This window comes from Triticum aestivum, chromosome 3A (genome assembly GCF_018294505.1).
Source record: "Triticum aestivum cultivar Chinese Spring chromosome 3A, IWGSC CS RefSeq v2.1, whole genome shotgun sequence".
NCBI lineage: Eukaryota > Viridiplantae > Streptophyta > Magnoliopsida > Poales > Poaceae > Triticum > Triticum aestivum.
This window is the reverse complement of record NC_057800.1, coordinates 508,355,592-508,367,351: the sequence shown is the minus strand read 5'-3', so window position 1 is coordinate 508,367,351 and position 11,760 is coordinate 508,355,592.

Sequence of the window (11,760 nt, the reverse complement as noted above, 5' to 3'; positions counted from 1 at the left end):
ATAAATACCTGCCATGTTTGAGCATAAAGCTGGCTTTAGCCAAGCCTGAAGCGGTGGTTTTATAAACCATTACCGTCAAAAAGGGAGAAAGTAGCTCCCGTACAAACCGTACTGACTTAATACGAGCCCCCTGGTTACTCCATGACGTTAACAGGGAAAAGGTAAACCAGGCAGACTCCTTCGGATTTAAAGAGGGATCAAAAATCATTGGCTGAACCGGAAAAATATGCTTGTTGACATAAAAGAAATCCAACAAAAGCAAAGAACGAACAAACCATGAAAACAACATGGAAGCAAAGGCAGTGATAAAAACCATTTGCAAAAATATGCTATACTGAGCTGTTCAGATGGTATTACCATGGTCGGACAGGATCAAGGCCCCCAATAGGAGTGACAATGATTCAAGTCAGCCAGGTCCCCAAATGACTCGTGGCATATGTGCCAGATCAAGAGGCGTGACAATGGTTCGGGTTCGACCATGCCCCCAAGTGATTTTGTGGCCTTAGGCCGACCAAGAGGCGTGACTGGTTCAGACTTGACCATGTCCCCAAATGATCTCGTGGCTGTCGCCTATCAAAGGGTGTTCGTTGGTTCGGACACGACCAAGGCCCCCAGTGATATATAAAAAACAAATGTCAAGGGGTAAACCGGAGGCCGCTTTAAACAGAACCACTCCGTGTAACCTCGCATGATGAGAAAGACAGATACCCCGCTTTAGCTGAGGCTCCGGTTTGATATATCAAAGATAATATATACATTGTCATGATATGTACATAGATAGAGCCGATGGCTCAAGTATAGTAAGGCCGAAGATGAGCTATATTCCACGGCCTGTTGGTCTCCTCCTCTGATGTACGTGAGTCTTGATGCCCTCGAATATCAATCAGATAGTACGACCCGTTGTGCAAATTCTTGCTGACCACGAAAGGTCCCTCCCAAGGTGGGGATAACTTGTGCATATCCGTTTGATCTTGGATGAGTCGAAGCACCAAATCTCCTTCTTGAAAAGTTCTGGTTCTAACCCGGCGACTGTGATAGCGACGAAGATCTTGCTGGTAAATCGCCGAACGGGCAGCCGCTATATCACGCTCCTCGTCCAATAGGTCCAAAGCGTCTTGCCGTGCTGTCTCATTGTCTGCTTCAACATAAGCTGCCACACGAGGCGAATCGTGCCGGATGTCACTAGGGAGAACTGCCTCTGCTCCATAGACCATGAAAAATGGCGTGTATCCTGTGGACCGGTTTGGTGTAGTATTGATACTCCATAATACATATGGTAGCTCTTCAACCCAACATCCTGGTGTTCTTTGCAATGGGACCAAAAGCCGGGGTTTGATGCCTCGCAAGATTTCCTGATTAGCTCGTTCTGCCTGTCCATTGGACTGGGGGTGTGCCACTGACGACACGTCAAGTCGGATGTGCTCACGTCCACAGAACTCCTTCATAGCGCCCTTGGATAAATTGGTACCATTGTCAGTAATGATACTGTGTGGAAAACCAAACCGGAAAATCACCTTCTTGATGAACTGCACCGCTGTTGCTGCATCACACTTGCTGACAGGCTCCGCTTCAACCCACTTGGTAAATTTGTCAACTGCCACCAAAAGGTGGGTTTTCTTATCCTTGGATCTTTTAAAAGGCCCAACCATATCCAGCCCCCAAGTTGCAAACGGCCATGTTATTGGGATCATCCTCAATTCTTGAGCCGGCACATGAGCACGCCTTGAAAATTTCTGACATCCATCACACCGTTTAACCAAGTCCTCCGCATCAGCATGCGCTGTCAACCAGTAGAACCCGTGACGAAACGCCTTTGCCACCAGAGACTTTGAACCGGCGTGGTGTCCACAATCCCCTTCATGGATTTCTCTTAAGATTTCACAGCCTTCCTCAGGAGAAACACAACGTTGAAATGCCCCTGATACACTGCAATGATGTAATTCACCATTGACAATCGTCATAGACTTGGATCGCCGGACTATCTGCCTGGCCAGAATCTCATCCTCTGGTAACTCTCCCCGGTTCATGTACGCAAGATAAGGGACTGTCCAATCTGGAATAACATGCATGGCTGCCACCAATTGAGCCTCTGGATCAGGGATAGCCAAATCCACCTCACCTGGGAGTTTGACTGACGGGTTGTGCAACACGTCCAAAAAGACGTTAGGCGGGACCGGTTTACGCTGAGAGCCCAACCGGCTTAAAGCATCCGCCGCTTCATTCTTCCGACGGTCCACATGATCCACTTGATAACCCTTTAAACAACCTGCAATATTATCCACTTCCCGACGATATGCAGCCATGAGCGGGTCCTTAGAATCCCAAGTGCCAGACACCTGTTGAGCCACTAGGTCCGAGTCACCAAAGCACTTAATCCGGCTTAAATTCATCTCTTTAGCCATCCGGAGACCATGGAGCAAAGCTTCGTACTCAGCTGCATTATTAGTACAAGGGAACATTAAGCGGAGAACATAACAAAACTTATCACCTCGTGGGGAAGTTAATACGACTCCAGCCCCCGAGCCTTCCAATTGCCTGGATCCGTCAAAATGAATAGTCCAATATGTGTGATCCAGCTTCTCCTCTGGTGCTTGTAACTCCGTCCAGTCATTGATGAAATCAACAAGCGCTTGAGACTTCACGGCCGTCCGAGGCACGTACTTCAGTCCGTGTGGCCCAAGCTCTATAGCCCACTTAGCAATCCGGCCAGTCGCCTCCCGGTTCTGTATAATATCACCTAAGGGAGCTGAACTAACCACTGTGATGGGGTGCCCTTGAAAATACTGCTTCAACTTCCGACTGGCCATAAAAACTCCATAGACCAGCTTCTGCCAATGCGGATACCTTTGCTTGGATTCAATAAGCACCTCGCTGATATAATAAACCGGCCGCTGAACCGGATATTCCTTGCCTGCCTCTTTGCGTTCCACCACAATAGCCACGCTAACTGCCCGAGCTTTGGCCGCTACGTATAATAATAGTGGCTCCTTGTCGACCGGAGCTGCAAGAACAGGCGGATTGGCTAACTGCCGCTTCAGGTCCTCAAATGCCTCATCAGCAGCTGGACTCCAGACGAAATTGTCTGTCTTCCTCAGCATTTGGTACAAAGGGATAGCCTTCTCCCCGAGGCGGCTGATAAACCGGCTCAGCGCAGCGATTCGGCCCGCCAAACGCTGAACATCGTTGATACACTTCGGTTTAGCTAGGGATGTAATAGCCGTAATCTTCTCCGGATTAGCCTCAATTCCTCTGTTAGACACCAGGAAACCCAGTAACTTGCCTGCCAGAACACCAAAAACACACTTGGCCGGATTAAGCATCATCTTGTAAGCTCGCAAGTTGTCAAAGGTCTCCTTCAAATCATCCACCAGCGTCTCCTTCTGTCTTGATTTTACTACAATATCATCCACATAGGCGTGCACATTGCGGCCGATCTGCTCATGCAGGCAATTCTGTACACACCGTTGATAGGTGGCTTGGGCACTCTTGAGCCCGAAGGGCATAGATACATAGTAGAAGGCTCCAAAGGGAGTAATAAATGCTGTTTTCTCCTGGTCCTTAACCGCCATCTTGATCTGATGATATCTAGAGTATGCATCCAAAAAACTCAAACGCTCACAACCCGCCGTGGCATCAATGATCTGGTCAATACGGGGGAGGGCAAAAGGATCTGCCGGACAGGCTTTGTTAAGATCTGTGTAATCCACACACATACGCCAAGTGCCGTTTTTCTTAAGAACCAGCACCAGATTAGCAAGCCACTCTGGATGGAACACCTCAATAATAAAACCAGCTGCTAAAAGCCTGGCCACTTCCTCTCCGATGGCTTTGCGTCTTTCTTCGTTAAACCGGCGGAGGAACTGTTTCACCGGTTTATACTTAGGATCCACATTAAGAGTGTGCTCAGCGAGTTCCCTCGGTACACCTGGCATGTCAGACGGCTTCCATGCAAAAATGTCCCAATTCTCACGGATGAACTCGATGAGCGCGCTTTCCTATTTGGGATCTAGGTTGGCACTGATAGTGAACTGCTTGGATGAATCGCCGGGCACGAAGTCAACAAGCTTGGTCTCAGCTGCCGATTTGAACTTCAGATCTGAATCATGCTCTGTAGTTGGCTTCTTTAAAGGGGTCATATCCGCCGGATCAACATTGTCCTTATAATACCTCAACTCCTCCGTGGCACAGACTGACTCTGCATAAGCCGCATCACCTTCCTCACATTCCAAAGCGACCCTACGCTCCCATGAACCGTTATGGTCCCCTTGTAACCCGGCATCTTGAGCTGCAAGTAGATATAACAAGGCCGCGCCATGAACTTGGCGTAAGCTGGCCGGCCAAACAAGGCGTGATACGGGCTCCGGATCTTCACCACCTCAAATGTTAGTTTTTCCGACCGGGAGTCGTGCTCGTCCCCAAAGGCCACATCCAGGGCTATCTTACCAACAGGATATGCAGATTTGCCAGGCACCACACCATGGAACACCGTATTCGACGGTCCGAGATCTTTGTCTGTTAAACCCATGCGGCGGAATGTCTCATAGTACAATATGTTAATACTGCTTCCTCCATCCATGAGTACCTTGGTGAATTTATAACCCCCCACTTGAGGGTCTACCACTAATGCTAGCTGGCCCGGATTATCAACCCGGGGCGGGTGATCCTCTCTGCTCCACACGATAGGTTGCTCCGACCAGCGCAAGTAATGTGGTAAGGCCGGTTCAACAGAATTCACCGCTTGCCTGTGGAGTTTTCGGTCACGTTTATCCAAACTAGTTGTGAAAACATGATACTGCCCATTGTTCAACTGTTTTGGCTGGCTCTGATAACCCGACTGCTGCTGCTGCTGCTGGTTGTTCTGATTATTCCGGTGATTGTGACCGCCCTGATTGCGACCTGAACCGGAAACTCCATCGTGATCCGGCCCGTGGAAACCGGATCCTGAACCGCCACCTGATCCGTGATCATACCGGAAAGCATTAGAGTTTTTGAAGTCCTGCATGATATAACAATCTTTCCAAAGATGGTTAGCCGGCGCCTCCTTCGTCCCGTGCTTCGGGCAAGGCTGATTCAACAAATAGTTCAAACGGCTTGCGTTAGGATTGGGAGCCCCATTACGATTTGTCGCTTTACCTCTGCGCCGCTGCCCCCTGTCCTGTGCATTAGTGTTGGCCACAAAGTCCACGCTTCCATCCGCTTTGCGCTTGCCTCCGTTTCCATGACCCGCTAGTTTGTACTGCTGCTGTTTGGAGTTGCTATTCTTCTTTCCCTTCCCTGCTTCATCATCATTAGGCTCGGGATCCTTGGTACTGTCCGAATCGGCATACTTCACTAAAGCGGCCATGAGGGTTTCCATGTCATTATAGAACCGCTTCATGCGTCCCAACTTCAATTTTAGAGGCTCAAACCGGCAGTTGCCTTCCAGAGTTAAGATCGCAGAGTCAGCATTAATCCTGTCAGACGAGTGCAAAATTTCCGAAACGCGGTGCACCCAACGGGTCATTGATTCTCCTTCCTCCTGGACACAAGCCGCCAGGTCTACTATGGACTTGGGCTGCTTACAGGTATCCTTAAAATTCTGTATAAACCGGGCCCGCAACTAGGCCCATGAGCTGATAGAATTGGGTGGTAGGCTCTTTAACCAAGTACGAGCCGTGCCCTCAAGCATCATGGTGAAGTATTTTGCACATGCGGCTTCATCCACGTCCAGCATTTCCATGGCCATCTCATAACTCTCTACCCATGCTTCAGGGGGTAAATCAGCGGTGTAATTCGGCACCTTGCGTGGACCCTTGAAATCTTTGGGCAGGCGCACATTACGTAAAGCAGGGATCAAGCAAGGCACTCCAAAAGCGGATGTGATTCCTGGTCCGGCAAAGGTGGTAGAACGAACCGGTGTAAGTTGGCCCGCATTATCCTGTGCTGCTAACTCGGCCTCCCTTTGTGCCCGGGCCCGGTCCACCACATCCTGAGCATCGCCAACACCACCTGCCGGGTCATTACCACGGGCCGCTTCACGGCCTCGCGCATTGCTTGATATGTCCGGTTCATCCATGCGCCTGCTATAGCTCCGGCTCGGACGGGGCGTAGAATGAATCCGATCACGGCTGTATGAGTATGTCTCCTGCTGAATCAACGCAGTCTGGAGAAGCTCCTTAACCCGGCGCGTCTCTATCGCTTGCAGAGAATCCCCTTCGACTGGGATGGCCTCTAACCGTGCAGCGGCCGCAACAAGGTTGTCCATAGGATTCGAATAATGACCCGGGGGCGTCTGGACCGGCGGAGGAACCACAATGTTTTGGTGAGGAGGTTACATTAGGCGAGGTTGGACCGTCGCCCCTGGTCCTGGTGCCTCAATCCGGTTTGTCTCCGGGTACTGCGGCGGATTACTGGGTCCAGCTCCTGGAGTGTGAAAGAGATTTCGGGGGTCAAACCCTAACGGCAGGCGTGATCTGTGCTTCCGCTTTAAAACCTCCTGTGATGCATTCTGGTCAAGCATGAGCTTATAGGCCTGGGCGTCCAAAGCGGCCCGCTCTGCCGCCGTCCTGTCCTTCTCTGCCGCCAGATCCGCTTTGGCTCGCGCGATCTGTTCTTTCACCTTTGCAATTTCTGCATCATGAGCCTCCTGATCCGCCGGATTGGCTTCCACCATAAGCGCGGCCAGTGCGTCAAACAGGTCAGATAGGACTTGAACCGGCGGGCGCATAAGGCCTCCTGCCCCTGCTGCCGCTGCCGCTGCTGATCCGGAGAGCATTGCTGCGGCGGTCGAAGAGTGATTCACCGCCTGTGTGCCGGCCATGAATATTCCAACCCGGTTGACCTGGCCCGGGGGGTCCGGAATACTGTCGCCATCGGAACAGCCCCTAATCTGGTCGTCTTGCAACTGGTACAGCGATTCGGTCTCTCCGGTCGAGGACTCGTCATCGGAATAGACGACGGTCTCACTACCGTGTTCTGATTCGTCCTCACGCTCTCCTTCATGGACGACTCCAACGAAGACACGTTTCACGGCCGGTTTAGCCCAGGTAGATCTCGCACGCTGAGCCGTCTCGATGAGGTTGGTGCAGATGTCCGGCTCAGGCCCAGGCTCACCGATTTTGCCAATGAAAACGTGTATGCCACCAAAGGGGACCCGGTACCCGTACTCGATCGAATCGGCCTCGGGACCCCATCCTGCGTCGTCGATGTAGATCCTGCCCCGACGACTCTTGGTCATCCGGCCCACAACATAGCCTTCGAGTCCCTTGAGCTTGCCCTCCAAGATCGTCAAACCATCGTGCGATAGCCCCACGGTGGGCGCCAACTGTCGTGGATTTGTCACGGCAGATGTCCTAGCGAAAGGACTTAGTCGTGGAGCCATCGCTACGAGTTTACTTGAAGGGGTTAAAGCGGACACAAAGACACGAGGGTTTTATACTAGTTCGGCCCCTTCGATGAAGGTAAAAGCCTACGTCTAGTTGTGATGGAATTGATATGATCTCGATGGCTAGGGAGCAAACAAGCTTCGCCTAGGCTCGAGTTGTGGTTGTCTGTCTTGAACCGCCACCGGGTCGTCCCCTTATATACACGGGTGACGCCCGTCGGTCCATAGAGTCCTAACCGGTTCATACTCGTATTCCGGTTGGTATCTCTCTATTCCTTACTTACAATACAAGTCATACATCAGGCCGGTTTACGGCTACATGTTCTAACCGACTACAGGCCTTGGGCCTTCATCTGTTTACGCCACTAATGAAGTTAACCCGGCCCAAGTAGGCCGGCTTACGCCTAGTGGTAATATCCCCAACACGTGGCGAACCGGAGTGGTTCGCCATCGAGGCCACGATCATCCATTGGTTCTACCAGACGGTCTCGAAGGACATCTTCCACATGGTCATCGCCGAGGATGACGATGCCTGCACCGTGTGGGCCAAGATCAACGCACTCTTCACCAGGACAACTCCACCATCGACGAGTACTGCATGAGGATCAAGATGCTCGCCGACGAGCTTCGTGACATCAGCGCTAAGGTCTCTAACGACCTCATCCTGAGCACCCTCACCGCTGGTCTTAATGAGGACTTCGGCAACGCGGTGTCCAACCTCACCCTGCTGCCGTAACCCACTTTCCAGCGCGTCGTCGCGTACCTCAAACTTGAGGAGCGTCGGATGACGAAGCTAAAGGACGGGTCCAGCACACCGCCCTCGCCGCCGGTACCACCCGCGGCGGCCCTGCTCCTCCGGCCGCCTCCCGTCAGCCTGCGTCGCCCGCGCCCACTGGCTACTACCCGTTGCTGCCCGCACCGCGCAGCGCCCCCCGTGCCTCCCCAACAGCCGCAAGGTGGCGGGGGCCGGCGCAACCGGCGGGGCGGCGGGGGCCGCCGCCAGCAGCAGGCGCAGGTGATGACCCACAAGTGTAGGGGATCTATCATAGCCTTTTCGATAAGTAAGAGTGTCGAACCCAACGAGGAGCAGAAGAAAATGATAAGCGGTTTTTAGTAAGGTATTCTTTGCAATCACTGAAATTATCGGTAACAGATAGTTTTGTGATAAGGTAATTTGTAACGGGTAACAAGTAATAAAAGTAAATAAGGTGCAGCAAGATGGCCCAATCCTTTTTGTAGCAAAGGACAAGCCTGGACAAACTCTTATATAAAGGAAAGCGCTCCCGAGGACACATGGGAATTATCGTCAAGCTAGTTTTCATCACGCTCATATGATTCGCGTTCAGTACTTTGATAATTTGATATGTGGGTGGACCGGTGCTTGGGTACTTTCCTTCCTTGGACAAGCATCCCACTTATGATTAACCCCTATTGCAAGCATCCGCAACTACAACAGAAGTATTAAGGTAAACCTAACCATAGCATGAAACATATGGATCCAAATCAGCCCCTTACGAAGCAACACATAAACTAGGGTTTAAGCTTCTGCCACTCTAGCAACCCATCATCTACTTATTACTTCCCAATGCCTCCCTCTAGGCCCAAACAATGGTGAAGTGTCATGTAGTCGATATTCACATGACACCACTAGAGGAAACACAACATACATCTCATCAAAATATCAAACGAATACCAAATTCACATGACTACTTATAGCAAGACTTCTCCTTGTCCTGAGGAACAAACGTAACTACTCACAAATCATATTCATGTTCATAATTAGAGGGGTATTAATATGCATAATGGATCTGAACATATGATCTTCCACCAAGTAAACCAACTAGCATCAACTACAAGGAGTAATCAACACTACTAGCAACCCACAGGTACCAATTTGAGGTTTTGAGACAAAGATTGGATACAAGAGATGAACTAGGGTTTGAGATGAGATGGTGCTGGTGAAGACGTTCATAGAGATTGACCCCCTCCTGATGAGAGGATCGATGATGATGACGATGGTGATGATTTCCCCCTCTCGGAGGGAAGTTTCCCTGGCAGAACAGCTCCGCCGGAGCCCTAGATTGGTTCCGCCAAGGTTCCGTCTCGTAGCGGTGGAGTTTCGTCCCGAAAGCTTGCTTATGATTTTTTTTCTCGATGAAAGACTCCATATAGCCAAAGATGGGCATCAGAGGGTTGCCAGGGGGCCCATGAGGCAGGGGGCACGACTCCCACCCTCGCGGACGGTGGGTGGCCCTCCTCTGGTACTTCTTTCGCCCAATATTGTTATATATATTCTGAAACATGCTCCCATGAAGTTTCAAGACTTTTGGAGATGTGCATAATAGGTCTCTAATATTTGCTCCTTTTCCAGCCCAGAATTCCAGATGCCGGCATTCCCCCTCTTCATGTAAACCTTGTAAAATAAGAGAGAATAGGCATAAGTATTGTGACATATGTGTAATAACAGCCAATAATGCAATAAATATCGATATAAAAGCATGATGCAAAATGGACGTATCAACTCCCCCAAGCTTAGACCTCGCTTGTCCTCAAGCGAAAGCCGAAATCGAAAAATATGTCCACATGTTTAGAGATAGAGGTGTCGAAAAATACAATACGGACATGAGGGCATCATGATCATTCTTACAACAACATATACATATATTGTCATATGATCTCTTATGCTAAAGTAACAATTCAATAACAATTTCAAGTATGGACCAAAAACTTCATTGAAAACTAACAAACTATAATCTTAGTCATTGAAGCAATTGCAATTTACCATAACATCGGAAAGAGTCAATATAAGAGCTTTTCAGCAAGTCCACATACTCAACTATCATTTAGTCTTTCACAATTGCTAACACTCACGCAATATTTATGGGTATGAAGTTTTAGCCGGACATAGAGAAAGATAGGGGCTTATAGTTTTGCCTCCCAACTTTTTACCTCAAGGGTAATGTCAACAATAATAGTTCATGAAAACTCACATCAAATTAGCTATATATATCCGGATCTTTCCAACACATTGTGCTTGCCAAAGGATAAAATTTAAAAAGGAAAGGTGAAGATCACCGCGACTCTTTGCATGAAGTATAGGAGAAGAATAAAAAGATAGGCCCTTCATAGAGGGAAGCACAAGTTATCATGTGGTTTTATGGTTGGATGCACGAAGTCTTAATGCAAAAGAACGTCACTTTATATTGCCACTTGTGATATGGACCTTTATTATGCAGTATGTCGCTTTTATTTCTTCCACATCACAAGATCGTATAAAGCTTATTTTCTCCGCACTAATAAATCATACATATTTAGAGAGAAATTTTTATTGCTTGCAACGACGACAACTTACTTGAAGGATCTTACGCAATCCATAGGTAGATATGGTGGACTCTCATGGAAAAACTGGATTTAATGATATTTGGAAGCACAAGTAGTATCTCTACTTGGTGCAAAGAATTTGGCTAGCATGAGAGGGAAAGGCAAGCTCAGCATGTTGGATGATCCATGACAATATAATTTATCTCAGATGTAAGAAAACATAACCCATTATGTTGTCTTCCTTGTCCAACCTCAACTCTTTAGCATGTCATATTTTAATGAGTGCTCACAATCATAAAAGATGTCCAAGATAGTATATTTATATGTGAAAACCTCTCTTTCTTTATTACTTCCTATTAATTGCAACGATGACGAAAACTATGCTTGTCAACTTTCAACAACTTTTATTCATCATACTCTCTATATGTGAAGTCATTACTCTCCATAAGATCCATATGATCTCTATAATTCTTTTTATTCTTTCTCTTTTATTTTATTCTCTCAAGATCATAGCAAGATAATCAAGCCCTTGACTCAACACTAATCTTTATTATATAACTCACAGACTCGATTACATAGGAGGATCATAAAGCAAAACTCAAAACTAGATCATACTAAAACTTTATTCTACTAGATCAAGATATTACCAAAAGGATTGAACTAAGAAAAACAGTAAAGATAAAAGTGTGATGGTGATACGATACTGGGGCACTCCCCCAAGCTTGGCAGTTGCCAAGGGGAGTGCCCATACCCATGTGTTTATGTCTCTTTCTTCGGGGATGGTGATGATGGAGTTGTTGATGGCGTGTACTTCTTCCTTAATTTGCGCTTGAGGATATAATTTTTCTCCGTTAGATCCTCGATCTCCCGCTCAAAGCTTAATACCTTTTTTCATAGTTCTTGTTTGTTCTCTTGCAAAAGACGAAAAGGGATAACTCGATCTTAGGTTTCTTTGCTCTATTGGGGAGGCTTGACTTTTTGAACTCCACATGCATGTCCCCAGGTTGAGGTAATGGGACTTCATCTTCATCTGAGCTCCTCTCCTCCTTTCCCCTAGGCTCATAGTCTTCTTGTTC